Raw genomic sequence first — 23,091 nt, forward strand, 5'->3', positions numbered from 1 at the left:
TGTTAGACGCTGACAGTTTTTCTCATCCATGTTTCAATTACTCCTCTCATTATTTTCCTCCCTTCCTTGCTTCTCTGCCTCTCCTCTGCCTTGCTACTCTGCCTCTCCTCTGCCTTGCTACTCTACCTCACCTCTGCCTTGCTACTCTGCCTCTCCTCTGCCTCACCTCTGCCTTGCTACTCTGCCTCTCCTCTGCCTCACCTCTGCCTTGCTACTCTGCCTCACCTCTGCCTTGCTACTCTGCCTCTCCTCTGCCTTGCTACTCTGCCTCTCCTCTGCCTTGCTACTCTGCCTCTCCTCTGCCTTGCTACTCTGCCTCTCCTCTGCCTTGCTATAATGCCTCACCTCTGCCTTGCTACTCTGCCTCTCCTCTGCCTTGCTACTCTGCCTCACCTCTGCCTTGCTACTCTGTCTCACCTCTGCCTTGCTACTCTGCCTCTCCTCTGCCTTGCTACCCTGCCTCACCTCTGCCTTGCTACTCTGTCTCACCTCTACCTTGCTTCTCTGCCTCTCCTCTGCCTTGCTACCCTGCCTCACCTCTGCCTTGCTACTCTGCCTCACCTCTGCCTTGCTACTCTGCCTCACCTCTGCCTTGCTACCCTGCCTCTCCTCTGCCTTGCTACCCTGCCTCACCTCTGCCTTGCTTCTCTGCCTCACCTCTGCCTTGCTACCCTGCCTCACCTCTGCCTTGCTACTCTGCCTCACCTCTGCCTTGCTACTCTGCCTCACCTCTGCCTTGCTACTCTGCCTCACCTCTGCCTTGCTTCTCTGTCTCACCTCTGCCTTGCTTCTCTGCCTCTCCTCTGCCTTGCTACTCTGCCTCACCTCTGCCTTGCTACTCTGTCTCACCTCTGCCTTGCTTCTCTGCCTCACCTCTGCCTTGCTACCCTGCCTCACCTCTGCCTTGCTTCTCTGCCTCACCTCTGCCTTGCTACCCTGCCTCACCTCTGCCTTGCTACTCTGCCTCACCTCTGCCTTGCTTCTCTGCCTCTCCTCTGCCTTGCTTCTCTGTCTCACCTCTGCCTTGCTTCTCTGCCTCACCTCTGCCTTGCTTCTCTGTCTCACCTCTGCCTTGCTTCTCTGCCTCTCCTCTGCCTTGCTTCTCTGTCTCACCTCTGCCTTGCTACTCTGCCTCACCTCTGCCTTGCTACTCTGCCTCACCTCTGCCTTGCTACTCTGCCTCACCTCTGCCTTGCTTCTCTGTCTCACCTCTGCCTTGCTTCTCTGCCTCTCCTCTGCCTTGCTACTCTGCCTCACCTCTGCCTTGCTACTCTGTCTCACCTCTGCCTTGCTTCTCTGCCTCACCTCTGCCTTGCTACCCTGCCTCACCTCTGCCTTGCTTCTCTGCCTCACCTCTGCCTTGCTACCCTGCCTCACCTCTGCCTTGCTACTCTGCCTCACCTCTGCCTTGCTTCTCTGCCTCTCCTCTGCCTTGCTTCTCTGTCTCACCTCTGCCTTGCTTCTCTGCCTCACCTCTGCCTTGCTTCTCTGTCTCACCTCTGCCTTGCTTCTCTGCCTCTCCTCTGCCTTGCTTCTCTGTCTCACCTCTGCCTTGCTTCTCTGCCTCACCTCTGCCTTGCTTCTCTGCCTCACCTCTGCCTTGCTACCCTGCCTCACCTCTGCCTTGCTACTCTGCCTCACCTCTGCCTTGCTACTCTGCCTCACCTCTGCCTTGCTACTCTGCCTCACCTCTGCCTTGCTTCTCTGTCTCACCTCTGCCTTGCTTCTCTGCCTCTCCTCTGCCTTGCTACTCTGCCTCACCTCTGCCTTGCTACTCTGTCTCACCTCTGCCTTGCTTCTCTGCCTCACCTCTGCCTTGCTACTCTGCCCCACTCTGCCTTGCTACAATGCCTCACCTCTGCCTTGCTACTCTGTCTCACCTCTGCCTTGCTACCCTGCCTCACCTCTGCCTTGCTACTCTGTCTCACCTCTGCCTTGCTACTCTGCCCCACTCTGCCTTGCTACTCTGCCCCACTCTGCCTTGCTACTCTGCCCCACTCTGCCTTGCTACAATGCCTCACCTCTGTCTTGCTACTCGGCCTCACCTCTGCCTTGCTACTCTGCCTCTCCTTTGCCTCACTTCTCTGCCAGTGTCATGTGGTTGTTTAAATCCTTGCTTCTTTCACTGGAGTGAAGAAATGGTGTGAGGAGAAGACAGCAGATATAGTGACCTCTGTCTCACAGTGATTTCCTGCTGAGGCTCAATAGAGTCTCATTCCCTTCCTCCTCCCTCTTCACTCTTTTCTCTCGTTCTGTCCATCCCCAGCTCATAAATTCAAGTCGGCTTTAATTGACATGGCAGCTCAAGGTTAGAAACACTATTGCCAAAGTGGTTAGGATTCGATCAACAGCCTCTCTCTCTCTCTTTCCCCCTCTCTTTCTCCATTCTCCCCTCCCTCATTCCTCCCCTCCCGAGCTGTATCTCTCACTGTCTTCCTATAGCTCCATTCATCGCTCTCTCCATCTTTCTCTCACTTCATTGTCTCTCTCTCTCTCTCTCTCTCTCTCTCTCTCTCTCTCTCTCTCTCTCTCTCTCTCTCTCTCTCTCTCTCTCTCTCTCGCTCTCTCACTCTCTTGCTCTCTCTCTCTCTCTCTCTCTCTCTCTCTCTCTCTCTCTCTCTCTCTCTTTCTCTCTCTCTCTCTCTCTCTCTCTCTCTCTCTCTCTCTCTCTCTCTCTCTCTCTCTCTCTCTCTCTCTCTCTCTCTCTCTCTCTCTCTCTCTCTCTCTCTCTCTCTCTCTCTCTCTCTCTCTCTCTCTCTTTCTCACTCACTCACTCTCTCTCACTCACTCTCTCTTGCTCTCTCTCTCTCCCTCTCTCTCTACCTCCCTCCTTCTTTGTATTCTCTATGACATGAGTGGTGCGGTCTATTTTGGTATGTAAAGACAACACATTAATCATGTAGTCCAGAGACTAGTCGGAGAAGATGAAGTCACATATCTCCATCAATAATATACACATGCACCCTGTGCCCTCAGTGCTTTCTCTCTCTCTCTCTCTCTCTCTCTCTCTCTCTCTCTCTCTCTCTCTCTCTCTCTCTCTCTCTCTCTCTCTCTCTCGAGCGCTCGCGCACACACACACACCAAACACACACACACACTCCCCAAACACACACACACACACATTACATTGCATTGCTCTTGGCCAGTCCTCATCTCTAAAGCCTGGCAAAGATTGTGACTCCATTATAGCATCAATATGTATGATAATGGACATGGAAAGGGGGGTAGACTAAATGGACATACTAAGCTTGTTCCTGTCTATTGTAACAATGGGAAGTAATAGTGGAGGTGGATTTTATCCATCTCTCATGTACTATTCTAGCACTAACACATTACATAGTGGTGGTGCATTGCATCCAGAAAGGCTGCATCCTAAATGGCACCCTATTCCTCATCGACTCTGCAGAACATATGTGCACTATATAGGGAATAGGGTGCCATTTGAGATGCAGACAGGGACTATTCTAGCAGTTACACATCATGATTCAGAAGTAGTTTTCTGTCTGGTGGGAAATTGGATGGGCTTTCATCTTGGTTCCTTCCCTTCACATCCGCTAAATGGAAACGAATTAGAGGACATTTAGCAGTGAGATTGGCCACTGATTTACTACCATGATTAGTGTGTGTGTGGTAGGGGGGAGGGGGCAGTGTGTATGTTGTGTGTGTCTGCATGTGTGTGTGACTATACTCCGGAGCAATCTGCAGAAGGAAAACTCATTTGAAACACAATAATCATGGAATTACAGGAGGCAGTTTGACCTGTTCCACAGGTGTGTTTGTGTGTGTGTGTGTGTGTGTGTGTGCGTGCGTGCGTGTTGAATAGTAATTAACTAGGAAGTTGTTGTAGTTTAACCTCTCTAGGGTACATGGGAAGCTAACGTCCCACCTGACCAACATCCAGTGAAAGAGCAGGGCGCCAAATTCAAATAACAGAAATCTCATAATTACAATTCCTCAAACATACATGTATTACACACCATTTTAAAGATAAACTTATTGTTAATTTCAAAAAGGCTTTACGACAAAAGCATACCAAGCATACCATGCGATTATGTTAGGTCAGTACCTACTCACATTTTTCCAACCAAAGAGAGGTGTCACAAAAAGCAGAAATAGAGATAAAATTAATCACTTACCTTTGATGATCTTCATCAGATGGCACTCAGGACTTCGTGTTACACAATACATGTATGTTTTGTTCGATAAAGTTCATATTTATATCCAAAAATCTCTGTTTACATTGGCGTGTTGTTATGTTTTGACTCAAAAACATCCAGTGAAAGTGCAGAGAGCTACGCCAATTTACAGGAATATACATAATAAACATTGCTAAAAGATACAACTGTTATGTATGGAATTTTAGATGCACTTCTCCTTAATGCAACCGCTGTGTCAGATTTCAAAAAAGCTTTATGGAAAAAGCAAACCATGCAATAATCTGAGTACAGTGCTCAGAGACCAACAAAAGTCCGAAATAGCATTATAAATATTCACTTACCTTTGATGATCTTCATCAGAATGCATTCCCAGGAATCCCAGTTCCACAATAAATGTTAGTTTTGTTTGATAAAGTCCATCATTTATGTCCAATACCTCCTTTTTCTTTGCGCATTTAGTACAGTAATCCAAATGCGCAGGCACTAGGTCCAGACGAAAAGTCAAAAAAGTTATATTACAGTTCGTAGAAACTTGTCAGACTATGCATATAATCAATCTTTAGGATGTTTTCATCATAAATCTTCAATAATGTTTCAACCGGAGAATTCCTTTGTCTTTAGAAATTGTGGTCCTTCTGTAGCTCAGTTGGTAGAGCATGGAGCTTGTAACGCCAGGGTAGTGGGTTCGATCCCCGGGACCACCCATACGTAGAATGTATGCACACATGACTGTAAGTCGCTTTGGATAAAAGCGTCTGCTAAATGGCATATATATATATATATATTTTATATATATAGAAATTAAAGGGAATGGAGCTAACTCTCACAGGCGTGTACCTGACTGAGCACATGGCCTTCTGGCATACCCATGACTCAATCAGCTCTCATTCTCTCCCACTTCACAGTAGAAGCCTGAAACAAGTTTCTAAAGACTGTTGACATCTAGTGGAAGCCTTAGGTTGTGCAATATGACCCCACAGACACTGTATATTGGATAAGCTAAGACTTGAAAACCTACAAACCTCAGATTTCCCACTTCCTGGTTGGATTTTTCTCTCAGTTTTTTGCCTGCCATATGAGTTCTGTTATACTCACAGACACCATTCAAACAGGTTTAGAAACTTCAGTGATTCTATCCAAATCTACTAATAATATGCATAGCATCTGGGCCTGAGTAGCAGGCAGTTTACTCTGGGCACGCTTTTCATCCGGACGTGAAAATACTGCCCCCTACCCCAAAGAAGTTAAACCATTTTGCAACATCCGGCTCACACCTTAGTCTGCTTGATCTATACAGTGATAGCCATTCCAACATGGGTACCTCGTCCCTGTGTTCTCTTGACTATATTTAAATTGCATACCATTTCAACTTGTTACGACAGCGCCGTGTTTTCTGATCTCAATGGTTAATTATTCAGGTCACAGTTAGAACCACTTCACACACCGGCAGCAACCGGGCAGGTTTTGGTCTAATGTACATTTTTTCTGAAGCGGTTTTTATACTGGAGTAGAAAAGGGGGAGTTCCAGCACGCCGATGTAAATGTCTGTGCTCACGGGGTGTGGTCACTGACTAGTTAAAACTTCATATGAGAAACCATTCTCTCATCATATTTCATCTTCTCACAAATAGTTTCATATTTAATCATATACGCTCCACAACATTTAGATGTAAATCCAGTACCTGGGAAATATACACATTCAGAGAAACAGTTATGTCGTCCTGCAGTTAGTCCTACAAATTAGTAAGGAATTCGACATGATTGTTCTTTAAGTACCCACAGACATTTTAAATAGTTTCCAATAGATAAATATTGTTACATTATTCAACCTTTTGAGGTTACCGTAATGCAAAGTCTTTCTCTGTGGTAAGAAAGGGATTCTCAACTTTCATTTTGGCAGAGTGGGGAAAAGAGTTTCGGTATTTACGACCGCCATAAACCTGTGGTGGTAGGGAGAGGGGGGGGGCTATGTTCCTCACCCAAAATGGGCACGCCATGACAGTGCGTTATGTGTCCATTTTTCCATTGTCCTTATCTGTTCCAAGAGAGAGAGAGAAAGACCCATGGAGAGATAGATAAATAAAATAAAATGTTATTTGTTATATGCGCCGAATACAACAGCAACCTTACAGTGAAATGCTTACTTACAAGCCCTTAACCAACAATGCTTTAAGAAGTTTTAACAGAAAAAAAAGTGTGACATAAAAAAATAAAATAATAAACTAACAAATAATTAAACAGCTGCAGTAAAATAACAATATTGAGGCTATATACAGGGGGTACCGGTACAGAGTCAATGTGCTGGGGCACCGGTTAGTCGAGGTAATTGAGGTCATATGTTCATGTAGGTAGAGTTAAAGTGACTATGCATAGATAATGGGGTGGCAGGGTAGCCTAGTGGTTAGAGCGTTGGACTAGTAACCGGAAGGTTGCAAGTTCAAACCCCCGAGCTGACAAGGTACAAATCTGTCGTTCTGCCCCTGAACAGGCAGTTCACCCACTGTTCCTAGGCCGTCATTGAAAATAAGAATTTGTTCTTAACTGACTTGCCTAGTAATTAAAAAAATAAAATAAACTGAGAGTAGCAGCTGCGTAAAAGAGGGGTCAGGGTAACTCTTTGATTAGCTGTTCAGGAGTCTTATGGCTTGGAAGCTTTTGAGAAGCCTTTTGGACCTAGACTTGGCGCTCCGGTTCCGCTTGCCATGTGGTAGCAGAGAGAACAGTCTATGACTACGGTGGCTGGAGTATTTGACCATTTGTAGGGCCTTCCGCCTGGTATAGAGGTCCTGGATGGAAGGAAGCTTAGCCCAAGTGATGTACTTAGCCGTACGCACTACACTCCGTACGTAGACTCACTATACTCTAGTGACCTGCGGTCAGAGGCCGATCAGTTGCCATACCAGGCAGTGATGCAACCAGTCAGGATGCTCTCGATGGTGCAGCTGTAGAAACTTTTGAGGATCTAAGGACCCACGGAAAATCTTTCTCCTGAGGGGAAATAGGCTTTGTTGTGCCCTCTTCACGACTGTCTTAGTGTGTTTGGACTTCTTGACACAATGCCCACTTAACCCGGGAAGCCACCCGCACCAATGTGTTGGAGGAAACACCGTACACCTGGCGACCGTGTCTGCGTGCACTGTTCTCGGCCTGCCACAGGAGTCGCTAGTGCACGATCCCTGCCGGCCAAACCCTCCCCTAACCCGGACGACGCTGCACCACTCGGGAGGCCCCTAACCTGTCTTCTCTTGAGAGCCAGATCGGCCTACAGCCTTTCAAAGCACTTCATGACTACAGACGTGAGTGCTACGGTCGTTAATCATTTAGACAGGTTACCTTAGTGTTCTTGGGCACAGGGACTATGGTGGTCTGCTTGAAACATGCTGGTATTACAGACTCAGACAGGTTGAAAATGTCAGTGAAAACACTTGCCAGTTGGGCAGCGCATGCTCGGAGTACACATCCTGGTAATCCGTCTGGCCCTGCGACCTTGTGAATGTTGACCTATTCAAAGGTCTTACTCACATCGGCTATGGAAAGCGTGATCACACAGTTGTCCTGAACAGCTGATGCTCTCATGTGTGCTTCAGTGTTACTTGCCTCAAAGCGAGCATAGAAGTAATTTAGCTCGTCTGGTAGGCTCGTGTCACTGGGCAGCTCATGGCTATTCCTCCCTTTGTAGTCTGTAATAGTTTGCAAGCCCTGCCACATCCGACAAGCATCGGAGCCGGTGTAGTACGATTCAATCTCAGTCCTCTATTGAAGCTTTGTCTGTTTGATGGTTTGTCTGAGGGCATAGCGGAATTTCTTAGAAGCTTCCGAGTAAGAGTCCCACTCTTTGAAAGAGGCAGCTCTACCCTTTAGCTCAGTGTGGATGATGCCTGTAATCCATTGCTTCTGGTTGGGGTATGTACAGTCACTGTGGGGACGACGTCATCAATGCTGAAGCCATTGACAGATGTGGTGTACTCCTCAATGCCATCGGAAGAATCCCAGAACATATTCCAGTCTGTGCTAACAAAACAGTTCTGTAGCTTAGCATCTGTTTCATCTTACCCTTTCTTATTGACCGAGTCACTGGTGCTTCCTGCTTTAGTTTTTGTTTTGCTTGTAAGCGGGAATCAGGAGGATAGAATTATGGTCAGAATTTCCAAATGGAGGGCGAGGGAAAGTTTTGTACATGTCTCTGTGTATGTAAGGTGGTCTCGAGATATTTTCTTTCTGGTTGCACATTTAACCTCTAGCGACGAGCAATCCCGTATCCGGGAGCGTAATCATAGCCTCAAGCGCATTACCATAATGCAACATTTCCTATTCATGAAAATCGCAAATGAAATGAAATAAATATATTCAAACACAAGCTTAGCCTTTTGTTAACAACACTGTCATCTCAGATTTTCAAAATATACGTTACAGCCAACGCTAGACAAGCATTTGTGTAAGTTTAGCATGGCATAATGCTATGCTAGGCTGTGCTGGCAGCAGGCAACATTTTCACAAAAATAAGAAAAGCAACCAAATTAAATAATTTACCTTTGAAGAACTTCAGATGCATTCACTCAGGAGACTCCCAGTTAGATAGCAAATGTTCCTTTTTTCCCCAAAAAATATTTTTGTAGGCGAAAAACGTCACGTTTGTTCATCCTGCTTGGCTGAGAAATCGACAGAAAAATACTTCAACTATAACGCATTAGCATAACGCAACTTTTTCTATTCATGAAAATCACAAATGAAATGAGATAAATATATTCAAACACAAGCTTAGCCTTTTGTTAACAACACTGTCATCTCAGATTTTCAAAATATGCTTTTCAACCAAAGCTACACAAGCATTTCTGTAAGAGTATTGATAGCCTAGCATAGCATTAAGCCTAGCATTCAGCAGGCAACATTTTCACAAAAACAAGAAAAGCATTCAAATAAAATAATTTACCTTTGAAGAACTTTGGATGTTTTCAATGAGGAGACTCTCAGTTAGATAGCAAATGTTCGTTTTTTCCAAAAAGATGATTTGTGTAGGAGAAATCACTCCGTGTTGTTCATCACTTTTGGCTAAGAAAAAAAACAAAAATTAATTCACTACAACGCCAAACTTTTTTCCAAATGAACTCCATAATATCGACAGAAACATGGCAAACGTTGTTTAGAATCATCCTCAAGGTGTTTTTCACATATCTATTCGATGATAAATCATTCGTGGCAGTTGGGTTTCTCCTCGGAAGCAAATGGAAAAATACACGCAGCTGGAGATTACGCAATAATTGCAACGGAGGACACCAAGCGACCACCTGGTAAATGTAGTTTCTTATGGTCAATCTTCCAATGATATGCCAACAAATACGTCACAATGCTGCAGACACCTTTGGGATAATGTGGAAAACGTAAGCTGACTACTAGCTCCTCCACAGCCATATAAGGAGTCATTGCCATGAGGCGGTTTCAGAAAATGCGGCACTTCCTGATTGGATTTTTATCTGGGTTTTTTCTGTAACATCAGTTCTGTGGCACTCACAGACAATATCTTTGCAGTTTTGGAAACATCAGAGTGTTTTCTATCCAAAGCTGTCGATATGCATAGTCGAGCATCTTTTCGTGACAAAATATTTTGTTTAAAACGGTTAACGTTTTTCATCCAAAAATTAAAATTGCGCCCCCTATATCCAACTGGTTAACCTGTTGCGTCAAGTAATCCCGTATCCGGGGCAGCGTAATTATAGCCTCAAGCTCATTACCATAACGCAATGTTAACTATTCATGAAAATCGCAAATGAAATGGAATAAATATATTGGCTCACAAGCTTATTAGCCTTTTGTTAACAACACTGTCATCTCAGATTTTCAAAATATGCTTTTCAACCATAGCTACACAAACATTTGTGTAAGAGTATTGATAGCTAGCATAGCATTAAGCCTAGCATTCAGCAGGCAACATTTTCACAAAAACAAGAAAAGCATTCAAATAAAATCATTTACCTTTGAAGAACTTCGGATGTTTTCAATGAGGAGACTCTCAGTTAGATAGCAAATGTTCAGTTTTTCCAAAAATATGATTTGTGTAGGAGAAATTTCTCCGTTTTGTTCATCATGTTTGGCTAAGAAAACCCCCCGAAAATTCAGTCATTACAACGCCAAACTTTTTTCCCAAATTAACTCCATAATATCGACAGAAACATGGCAAACGTTGTTTAGAATCAATCCTCAAGGAGTTTTTCACATATCTATTCGATGATATGTCATTCGTGGAAGTTTGGTTTCTCCTCTGAACCACATGGAAAAATGCACGCAGCTGGAGATTGCGCAATAATTGCAACGGGGGACACCAAGCGGGGCACCTGGTAAATGTAGTCTCTTATGGTCAATCTTCCAATGATATGCCTACAAATATGTCACAATGCTGCAGACACCTTGGGGAAACGACAGAAAGTGTAGGCTCATTCCTTGCGTATTCACAGCCATATAAGGAGACATTGGAACAAAGCGCATTCAAAATCTGGGGCATTTCCTGTTTGAAATTTCATATTGGTTTCGCCTGTAGCATCAGTTCTGTGGCTCTCACAGATAATATCTTTGCCGATTTGGAAACGTCAGAGTGTTTTCTTTCCAAAGCTGTCAATTATATGCATAGTCGAGCATCTTTTCGTGACAAAATATCTTGTTTAAAACGGGAAAGTTTTTTTATCCAAAAATTAAAAGAGCGCCCCCTATATCAAAGAAGTTAACCTCTCTAGGGTACATGAGACGGTAGCGTCCCACCTCTTCAACAGCCAGTGAAACTGCAGAGCGCCAAATTCAAAACAACAGAAATCCCATAATTAAAATTCCCAAAATATACGTGTATTTTACACCATTTTAAAGATACACTTGTTGTAAATCCAGCCACAGTGTCCGATTGCAAAAAGGCTTTACAACAAAACCAAACCAAACGATTATGTTAGGTGAGTGCCTATTCACAGAATAACACAGCCATTTTTCCAGCCAAAGAGAGGAGTCACAAAAAGCAGAAATATAGATAAAATGTATCACTAACCTTTGATGATCTTCATCAGATGACACTCATAGGACATTTTACACAATACATGTATGTTTTGTTTGGTAAAGTTCATATATATATCCAAAGATCTCAGTTTACATTGGCGCCTTACCTTCAGAAGTTCCAAAACATCCTTTGATTTTGCAGAGAGCCACATCAATTTACAGGAATATACATAATAAACATTGCTGAAAGATACAACTGTTGTGTATGGAATTTTAGATGCACTTCTCCTTAATGCAACCGCTGTGTCAGATTTCAAAAAAGCTTTACGGAAAAAGCAAACCATGCAATAATCTGAGTCGGCGCTCAGAGCCCAATCAAGACACAAATATATCCACCATATTATGCAGTCAACAAAAGTCATAAATAGCATTATAAATATTAACTTACCTTTGCTGATCTTCGTCGGAATACACTCCCAGGACTCCCACTTCCACAAGAAATGTTTGTTTAGTTCGGTAATGTCCATCATTTATGTCCAAATAGTTACTTTTGTTAGCGGGTAAACAAATCCAAAGTCACGAAGCAGACGAAAAGCAGACGAAAAGTCAAAAAGTTCCGTAACAGTCAGTAGAAACATGTCAAACGATGTATTGAATCAATCTTTAGGATGTTTTTAACATACATCTTCAATAATGTTCCAACCGGAGAATTTCATTGTCTTCAGAAGTGCGATGGAACAGAGCTCCCTCTCATGTGAATGCGCATGGTCAGAGCATGGTCAACTCATGGCAGACCTTACTCATTCCCTTCTCCTTCAGCCCCACTTCACAGGAGAAGCATCAGACAAGGTTCTAAAGACTGTTGACATCTTGTGGAAGCCTTAGGGAGTGCAACATTACCAATATCCCACTGTATCTTCAATAGGAGCTGAGTGGAAAATCGACCAACCTCAGATTTCCTACTTCCTGGTTGGATTTCCTCTCAGGTAGCGTAGTCTAGTGCGGGGCGGCAGCATAGTCTAGTGGTTAGAGCGTTGGACTAGTGACCGAAAGGTTGTGAGTTCAAACCCCCAAGCTGACAAGGTACAAATCTGTCGTTCTGCCCCTGAACAGGCAGTTAACCCACTGTTCCCAGGCCGTCATTGAAAATAATAATGTGTTCTTAACTGACTTGCCTGGTTAAATAATGGTAAAATAAAAAAATAAAATAAAAAGGTTTTTGCCTGCCATATGAGTTATGTTATACTCACAGACATCATTCAAACAGTTTTAGAAACTCCAGAGTGTTTTCTATCCTAATATACTAGTAATATGCATATTTGAGCTTTTATTGCTTTGTAGCAGGCCGTTTACTCTGGGCATGCTTTTCATCCGGACGTGAAAATACTGCCCCCTACCCCAAAGAAGTTAACATGCTGGTAGAAATTAGGTAAAACCGATTTGAGTTCCCTCCATTAAAGTCCCCGGCCACTAGGAGCGCCGCCTCTGGATGAGCTTTTTCCTGTTTGCTTATGGCCGTATACAGCTCATTGAGTGTGGCTCTAGTGCCTGCATCGGTCTGCGGTGGTGTATATACAGCTACTAAAAATACAGATGTAAACTCTCTTGGTAAATAGTGTGGTCTAAAGCTTCTCGTGAGATACTCTACCTCAGGCGGGCAAAACCTTGAGGCTTCCTTAGATTTCGTGCACCAGCTGTTGTTTACACATATACATAGACCGCCACCGCTTGTCTTACCAGAGGCCGCTGTTCTAGATAGAGCTTGTGTGTATGTGTACTTTTGTGCCTGTGTATAATATGGTAGCAGGTCGTCTCTGACTGTGACCACCGAACCATACAACATATCCTCCCTCCTCCTGCTCCATTGTCCCAACTCCCTCTCTTACCTCAGTCAGTGATCTCTCCACCTCCCCCTGTGCCTCCCTAAGGGCTGCCTGTGTAACAGATAGGTCAGTTGAAGCAGCAGACTAACAGCTCCAGCTAACAGCTCCAGCCATCAACCCTGATGGAAACGCTACTACTCCCTGCCCCCTGTAATCAATGCTGGTCTACCCAGAGTATTGGGAGGCCCATAGCATTGTATCCAAAGTGATATGCTCTGTTTCAGCTTTCGAATCTGTGGCAAAACCACTTTGAACCCAGCCTGGCATACAAACTGATATATGTGTGTGTGTCGGAGCGTAGGGCCCTCCTACTGTGTGTGTTGATTTTCAAACGGAGCGCACACACACACACACACACACACACACACACACACACACACACACACACACACACACACACACACACACACACACACACACACACACACACACACACACACACACACACACACACACACACACACACACACACACACACACACAGAGACAGAACGGGCAGTTCACTCCATTTGGACATGGAATTATATTTATATTTTGTAATGCTGCTTTGTGTGTGTTCATTTCAAAACTGAACGGATCAATGGAAGAATAGAAGTTGAGTAATTGTTTTGCAATGGTGTAACAAGTCAGATTGCTAGTGTTGGGTTTTTTATGTTATCTGCGTTAGGTTTGGCAGTTGGAGGAATTAGTTGGTCTTTTGTATGTTATTTGCTGACATGTCACCCTAATACTGAGGGTTGGGCTCAGTAACAGTACAGTTCAGCACTGGGACATACGGTGTCTGTGTGTGTTAGCACAGGTGTGTGTGTGTGTGTGTGTGTGTGTGTGTGTGTGTGTGTGTGTGTGTGTGTGTGTGTGTGTGTGTGTGTGTGTGTGTGTGTGTGTGTGTGTGTGTGTGTGTGTGTGTGTGTGTGTGTGTGTGTGTGTGTGTGTGTACATGAGTATGATGAATAGTCTCAGTCAGTGCAGCAGTCAGTGTGGTGAAATGTGTCCACCTCATCAGTTACTGTAAAAGGAGGAGGAGGAGAGGAAAGGATGAGGAGGAGGGTTGGGAGTGGGGGTGAAGAGGGGCCCTAGGGAGAATATGGGGCTTAGGGGTGGAGGATTGATGGTGTGGAGTTAGCTCTTGAGCTTGACAGTCTAGACAAGAACACTGTCTCACACTGCTGTCGAGCACCCCCTGTCCTTTGTTTGCTGAAGCGTGGAGGCCCACCTGAACACGGTCTCACATTGCTGTCGAGCACCCCCTGTCCGTTGTTTGCTGAAGCGTGGAGGCCCACCTGAACACTGTCTCACTTTTATTTAACCACGTAGGCAAGTTGAGAACAAGTTCTCACATTGTCTCATAAATACCCTAACAAAAATAGGCAAACTGCTGAGTGCACAGTAAAACGCACATACATCCTTTTTATGCTCAATAGGGTAACACAATATAGTAACTTTCATTAACAAGCCATTAATAATATCATTGATGAGACATGTGTTGATTATTAGTAAGACTAGATTGAATGGCACACTTTTTATACTGTACTTTCCCTCCCATAGATACTCCTATAGTGCCCTCTGCTACACCTATAGTACCCTCTGTTACTCCTACAGTACCCTTGGTTACTCCTATAGTATCCTCTGCTACTCCTATAGTACCCTCTGTTACTCCTATGGTACCCTCTGCTACTCCTATAGTACCCTCTGTTACTCCTACAGTACCCGTGGTTACTCCTATAGTATCCTGTGTTACTCCTATAGTACGCTCTGCTACTCCTATAGTACGCTCTGCTACTCCTATAGTACCCTCTGCTACTCCTATACTACCCTCTGCGACTCATATAGTACCCAATGTTACTCTTATAGTATCCTCTGCTACTCCTATAATATCCTCTGCTACTCCTATAGTACCCTCTGTTACTCGTTCCGTACCCTCTGTTACTCCTATAGTACCCTATGTTACTCCTACAGTACCCTCTGTTACTCGTTCCGTACCCTCTGTTACTTCTACAGTACCCTCTGCTACTCCTATAGTACCCTCTGCTACTCCTATAGTACCCTCTGTTACTCCTACAGTACCCTTGGTTACTCCTATAGTATCCTCTGCTACTCCTATAGTACCCTCTGCTACTCCTATAGTACCCTCTGCTACTCCTATTGTACCCTCTGTTCCTCCTACAGTAGCCTCTGCTACTCCTTTAGTACCTTGCCTACCAGACTGGTAGTGTTAGGACTGGAACAAGACTACTCCTATAGCTGTTTTCAAACTGAATCAAGAGAATGAGTCAAACCTTTACAAAGGGCACGGCTGCTAAGGTAGATTGAATTCTCAGACCATGATTTGATTCCACTGGGGCCATGTGTTCCTGTACAGTAAAAATCAATCCCACTAATCACATCTTGAAAAGGGCAGACCTTGAGGGATCCATATCAGTTATAGTTTGTCTGTGAGGTGCAGGGATATAACACCATTGTAAATACAACCTATATATATATGTTTATTTATTTTCCCTTTTGTATTTGAACTTTGCACATCATTACAACACTGTAAATAGACATAATATGACATCTGAAATGTCTTTATTCTTTTGGAACTTTTGTAAGTGTAATGTTTACTGTTCATTTTTATGGTTTATTTCACTTTTGTTTATGATCTATTTCACTTGCTTTGGCAATGTAAACATATGTTTCCCCTGCCAATAAATCCCCTTGAATTGACATTGAATTGATATTAGGGACATCTGCCTGTGAATGGGAGTACTGCAACAGAGAGACAAATTCAAGGCTGATGTCATTGATGTGCCTTAAAATAGCTCAACGTGGCTTTCGAATGAGAGTTCTTCACCTTTTATGTCTTAAATGAGATGTACATTCTTTGAAAGTCAAGTCTTTCTCTGTGTAGCTTCAGCCTGTCTTTCATTCTTCACCTATCACACATCAACACAGCAGTGTCAAAGCTTCAAAACATGTGCAGTTCATTTGTTGATCCTCCTCTGCACAAATTAACTTGAATATATATGCGTGTGAGCTTGTGTTTCACCGGGAATCAACCACCAACACATTAAAAACATATTCAATCTTCCCTTGTAAGCATTTCCCTCAAGTACAGCAGCGTGGTCATGTTCATTCCAAAAACTCACCACGAGGCGGCGTTCTCCTCGGTGTAAATGGAACTATCTGGAAACAGCTGTCTAGACCCAGATCAGCTGGAATACAGTGCAGACTGCAGGACTACAGCCAGTGACCCGGTGGCTCCAAACTACAGTAGGGAGAAAAGTGTCCCAGGGGGCTTTCCGCCAGAGATAAATGTGTCCACTGTCTGGTATTTTTCGGTCCTTTTTTTCCCTGTCCTTTTTTTTCTCTGTCATTATTTATGTAAATTTTGGCCCCGGGCTGTTCCTGTGAGAGATAGATTTCCAGACAAGATTCCTTGTCTTTCTGGTCGTTTTTAAGACTCTCTCGCTCTTTTCGTCTGTCTGACATGGGAATTTTCACACTTTCTTTTAGCTGTGATTTAAATTGTGGATGAATTTGAATGGAATGGCCATTTCCACAGCACCTGTATCAGGGCTCAAACTAGGCTAGACAGTACAGTGTTGTTCATCAATAGATGCACTTTGAATATTGTATTCTATTCCCTCTCTGACTGAATGAAGGATGAGCATTTTCATTCTCTTCAGTTGAATGTCAAGACAATTATCATACTATCAAATCAAATGTGGTTGGTCACATACACATATTTGGCAGATGTTATTGCGGGTGCAGCGAAATACTTGTACCAAGTTGCTTTGGAGCTAAATATGCTAAATATGTCAGCGCTATATGACATCATCGTTGCTCAGAGCTCACATTGTAAATAACAACTACAATTCCCTTTGAGTGACAGTGGTCCCATTCTTCAGTCTTCTTATCAGATTATAACTGAGATAAGTCATGGACTCAAGTGATTGGTCAGCTGTTGGGGCCTCTCCGCAGGCTATGAGCTAAGTAACATTGTGTTGTCCCTAGTGATGGTGTAAGTCTCCAATCAACAGACTGGGCTTTTTTGGGGGGCTGATTAGGGATGGGGGTGTGTGTTAGGGGGGTTATTGTGTGTGTGTGTGTTTGTGGTGGGTAATTGATTCTCTACCATTTTAGGGGAGGGTTGCTAGTGGGCAGAAGGAGCTTGAGCCTTGGCCCAATAATTAAGGGGGTGGGGAGGGGGGAGTTGAGTGGTGGTGATATGGTACTCCTCAGGGATTTAGGGTTCAGGTTAGGGGGGGTTGGCTAAGGGGGCTGAGGTTCAGATTGGGTTTACTTAGGTAGGGAGATAGAGAGAGAGACTAACATTGTACATAGACATTCCTTTGAAACTTTTGTGAGTGTAATGTTTACTGTTCATTTTTGATTGTTCATTTCACTTTTGTTTATGATTTATTTAACTTGCTTTGGCAATGTAGACATATGTTTCCCATGCCAATAAAGCCATTTGAATTCAATTGAGAAGGCAAGAGAGAGGGAATTGGGAGAGAGCGAGGGGAAGGAGGGACAGATTCATTTGGAGAAGTGCACATTCACATTCAAACCGCCATTGGGTGTAATTAGTGCACAACCATCATGTTATTACTGTAGCTAAAGACCCCCTCAGCCTTTATCTCTCAATCTGTTCCAGTTCATACACTGTCAATAAGAAACAGATTGCCTGGTTTGGATAGTAGCTCCACAGGCTTGGATAATAGCTCCTTACCCCTCCTTTTTCCCTTCAATGTTTGTAGATCTGTAAGGTAGAAGCAATATGGTGGAAGACTCCCCACTACACTGCTTATACCCAGACCTTTGAGATCTGAAAACATTGGCGGGTTAGGGAGTGATTTGGGACCGGCTGGTACAGGGACATAAAAGCGGTTCAGGAATGGCTTGACTAACATAATGTCGTGTCTTTGGCTATGCCGGATTAAGTGATATGACATGCTATTCTATAAAATAACCTGATTGAGCTAATCATGTAAATGTAATTAACTAGAGAGTCGGGGCACCACAAAATAATATTTATAGAGCTGTTATCTTCCGAATAAACTCTTAAAGACCTAGTAATATTTTACATCAATAGCAGTCAATATTAATCGTCACCTTAATTCAGACTCATCTGAAAGTTGTAAATTCTTGGTTATCTTCACGAACCCTGGCTAACAAGTTGAATCAGCAATACAAAATTGGGTTTAATTATTTATTTACTAAATACCTAACTAATCACACAGAATTACACATACACATAATTAATCATAACTTGATTACAAATTACGTCATAAAGGAAAACGTCCCTAGCGGGCGGAACAGATATGACAGCTTGTTAGACAAAAGAAAAGGGCTGGGTTTGAGTGAAGGAGTGAGAAGACTGAGTAACAAAGGAAAAAAGCTGTGCTATCGTAAATACAGTTTCTTATGCATTCTAAATTACTGCCCATTTGGAAAAGTAAAAGGCAATAAATATTTACTCTAAGCTGCGCTTCAGTAGGTTGGTGGTAGATGGAACCGTGTTGCCAAACTGAGTCCTTTGTCCTTTGAAGAATGTCTTTGGTGGTCAATTGGATACGTTGTAGTAATGTTGTTGTGTGATAGACGGGATATTCTTTCTGTTCCTTCCTAACCCTCCTTTGCAGCTGCTGTTGCTAACTCAATGGCTAGGAGGTATCACTTCTGTAGTGAATAAGAGTTCAAAGTTCATACCATTCGCAACCAAAGCTCACGCTGATGTTGGCTTCGTTCTGTAGGTATTATCTGAACCATTCTGACACCGGACCGTTGTCCTCACATCCTCGGGAAACAGGAGGTTACATTTTCGTCAAGGCTTTATATAGTGGAGCGAGAAGGGTGTGTCTGAAAAGTTTTATAACCCATGACTCTTCACAGGGGCGGGCCACTGATTGAGCAGAGCCCTAACCTTATGAAAACCCAATTCTCACATTTTAGAAGCTAAAATCACATTTCATCCCATCACGAATAATCCAAACATTTAAATTGAACAACAATTCCATGTGAATCCGATAACTCTGATGTGTAGACTTTCCACTGTAGAGTTTATGTCATCTTATCATTGATGAGAATGTCTCAGATGAACTGACATCATATTCATTAAGTACCACCGCATATGTTCAATTGGTCGGATTACCAGAATATAGTTCATTTCCCCCCACCTTCTGATGTACCCAGAATCTCTATGTTAACCAAGGGGTTTTCAAATGTAACATTAGTAGGGTAGAGAGAGGAAAAAGGGGGGAAGAGGTATTTATGACTGTCATAAACCTATCCTCAGGCCAACGTCATGACACTAGTGTCCTCGCTACTGACCTATATCACAGAGGGTCAGAGGTCACATTTGTTTGACCTGCTAATCATCGTTTAACTGGCCTCACGGCTTCCTAAATGTGCTTTCCATAATTGAGCTCATGCTCATGTTTGTGTACGTGTGTAGGCCTACGGACAGACCAGTTTGTCACACACACACATTCTTACTGTAATCAGTCGGATTTCACTTTTTGCCCTTGAATTTTTGAGTGACAGGACTTCCTAGACATATAAAGATCATTGACCTTTAACTTCTGCTGCCATGTGTGATCAGTCTTCTAAATTTAGCATGGTTGTACAGAAAGAACAAATACTTATTTTGAAATGGAGACAGCATTTTGATTCCCACTGCCTGTAAAGGGGAAACACTAGCCCTCAGGAACCACACACACACCCTCTTGAAATATTCTACATTATACTTACATATTTCCCCCCCTCCTTTTCCCTTTCCTCTTTCCCTCTGTCCTTCAAATATTTATCTTGTTACGATACATAGGAAGAGAGCTATCGGCCAGAACTCACCGCCTCACCCCCGAGTATTATTTCAGCCTCGAGTAAACTGGTCATTAGCCAGAGTGCCCCCCCCCTAATGTCTTTCAGATGCCTCCCAAACACCGGGGACTCAAAACTGCCAAAAAGATCCATCCCTAGTCCCATTGACCACAAGTCTAACCTGGATGTGACCTAGCTATTAGCTTAGCGGCTAGGCTAACTCCGCTAATGGGCTAATTTAGGTCAATGTTTACTTGTATTTAACTCTAGCAAGTGGTTAGCTGCTACTGTAGGCTAATGCTAGGTTAATGAGATAATTTATGTCAATGTTTACACATACTTAACAGTTTGTTGAGTAGATGTATGTAGCCCACTCTGTTGAGGGTTAATGCAAATCCTGAATGCTTAGCTAAGCTCAGGACCATCATATGATGATAATCAGGGGCGCAACTTTGGTTTTAGAAGTCGGTGGGGGGGTAATATATACAATGGGTGGGTCTAATCCTGAGTGCTGATTGGTTAAAAACTCTTTAAAATGGTCTATTCCACAAGTTACCACTGGCTAAATCTATGATGTTAAAATGCTTCTTTACTCTGTTCCATCTGACTGTGCAATCCACTGTCTCATCAACCCAACCAGGCACTTTATAAACTTGATCTCCACTATAAAAAGCATCTAGACTTTATCTCAAATTTATTTTAGACTAACAATTCGTTTTCAACAGCGGTGATTTGTATAAACCTTGCTGTCTGTCTCTCCAACATCTGCAACATGGTTTCTATAGTCAAATTCGATCTCCTGCTGTCCCTTAGTAATGAACGTGTTGGGAGTCAGGACGAGACAGGCAGCGTTTCTCAGCCAGTCAAACTCATGAATCAGCGGGCATCATTTTTATGGATTTATACAAAAAAATATCAATTGAAAAAAGGTAAAAAACCAAACGCAGCTAATTTGCTGTCTCTCCATCTTAAGCTTGAAGTGATTGTGTTACCGTAGCTGTGTTGTTGGCTAGCTCCTCTGAACAGCAGTGTTGTAACGAGTGAGCACAGTTTCTTTGCCAGGCGGAATCGCGACTCATTAGCTTCTTGTTATGGATGTATCCAAATAAAAGTCACATGTCCACCCCCGTCCCCAGTGAAAGTTGCGCCCCTGATGATAATACACCTCAAAGCATTTTTGGTATGACCTTTATCAGGGTCCTATTCATTAGGAACCAAATGGAGGACAACAGACTGAAAGAGGGAGCTGTTTATCAGGATGTAGTAAATAACTGAATCGAAACACACACAGTATCGATTTAACCAGGAGACTGTTCTTGTTCTCACGTTTGAAGGGTTATTAGTTAGCTACTTTAAGTATGTCGTTGTTGATCCGTCCATATAATAGTCATTCTATTTCCATGGATCCATCTATCTCACTCAACACGATGACGATGCACACTATTGCTAATAGAAAGAACTAGACAGAAATTACAAAGCTGAAGTTGCCGGTTGTGGTTGATGCACAACATTTACAGTTGGACGAAAAATTGCTTAAGCAGTTGACTTTTCTTGATTTTGACTTCTTTATAAGATGTTTAGGACAGGTTTACCTTGTAAATCTAGATCTGCAGGCATTGTTTAACAGTCTCCAGGGTAGAGGAGTACAATTAAGTACTTTTCAGCCTGTTGCGGTTTTTGACCAAACAAGCCCTTTCCTTACTACACAGAGTAAAACATGGAAGGCAGTTTCCTTGTACTATTTATACAAGTTAACTATTGATCGAGTTAGTATTTTAGTGTTTTAAGTGCTTAAAAATATATTTGACTTGAAAATATGTCCCTGATGTTCCTCTCCTCTCCTCTCCTCTCCTCTCCTCTCCTCTCCTCTCCTCTCCTCTCCTCTCCTCTCCTCTCCTCTCCTCTCCTCTCCTCTCCTCTCCTCTCCTCTCCTCTCCTCTCCTCTCCTCTCCTCTCCTCTCCTCTCCTCTCCTCTCCTCTCCTCCTCCACTATTTAGGTTTTGACTGTCAACGTGGGAGCTATCCCTCTGTGTCTGTGTAGTTTTAAAGACCCTGGTAACCCACTACGCCTAGCTCAGGTCACATTGTGTCACACTATAAGTGAGACCTCTTCTCCTGTTAACTCTCCAACACTGGGGACTGGCATAGCCAGGTGGGCCTTTGTTATGGGGTTATAGGTAGACAGCACTGACAGTACACTAGTGTAGGGTAGTGTTAAGTAGTGTTCAATACAAAACAGACGTTTGTGACTCGAGTTGAATTGTGAGATTTTTATAGAAATATGTACCAAATAATCATAGAATTACAGAATATAGAATCATATAATTCTATTGTGTAAAATTATAGAAATATATAGAATTGGTGTTGTTCTATGTGGATATATCTATATGGACATATATATCTGGATGTCTATAGAAGCGTAGCAGTGGATCCTAAGAAAGTGAACATGAAATGTTGAAAATTTTGGAAATCTCTATCACCCATAAAGAAGAGGATATTGGCAGCATTGCCAACACTGCAGCAGGCAAGACCAAGGACAGAAAAAGCAAATATCCTGCTAGCTGGTGCAAGAATTCTCCTTCCACAAATGATTTCCATTAAAATCCCAGCTCTAACTATAGTCTCACTGTCAGCTGAATACAATAGCCTCAGTTGTTTCTCTTTAGCTGGAGGGTCGTCTGCCCAGAGCGGCTGACCACTGATGACACCAGGGTCGGAGCTAGAGTCCGTCTGGTCACAATGGTCAGTATTCTGACCCGACCTGGCTGGCCATTAGAACAATATAAGGGCATTATTCATGATCCTCTGTAGAGAGCTACAAAGAGGCTAATTGAGGCAGGGCATTGACTCTGAAAGGGCTATCATGCCTTCATGCCACTAGGGAGGTAGAGAGAGATGGTTACAGACCTTGGATTGGTCATCTGGTCTCGGGTGAAGTGTGTGTGTGTGTTCACTCACAGCGACAGCCCAGGAGAATAATTTCCTTAACCTCATTAAAAAGTCCACTAACTGCATCGTCATCCTGATGAAACACCAAGCTGTTCCAAGCATCATTCTGCCCTCTGCAGTTAACACACACACACGCACGCACGCACGCACGCACGCACGCTCGCTCGCTCACTCACTCACTCACTCACTCACTCACTCACTCACTCACTCACTCACTCACTCACTCACTCACTCACTCACTCACTCACTCACTCACTCACACACACACACACACACACACACACACACACACACACACACACACACTCACTCACTCACTCACTCACTCA

The 23,091-nt window shown here is 43.4% G+C and overlaps 1 protein-coding gene across 3 annotated transcripts in view; it reads left to right on the plus strand.

Annotated features, from left to right (window-relative positions):
• The window catches only part of LOC124016521 (SH3 and PX domain-containing protein 2A-like), a 140,918-nt gene that overhangs the window by 48,834 nt on the left and 68,993 nt on the right, over nucleotides 1–23,091 (plus strand). The gene's annotated exons all lie outside the window — the stretch shown is intronic.

Source organism: Oncorhynchus gorbuscha, linkage group LG26, assembly GCF_021184085.1.
Source record: "Oncorhynchus gorbuscha isolate QuinsamMale2020 ecotype Even-year linkage group LG26, OgorEven_v1.0, whole genome shotgun sequence".
NCBI classification, from domain to species: domain Eukaryota; kingdom Metazoa; phylum Chordata; class Actinopteri; order Salmoniformes; family Salmonidae; genus Oncorhynchus; species Oncorhynchus gorbuscha.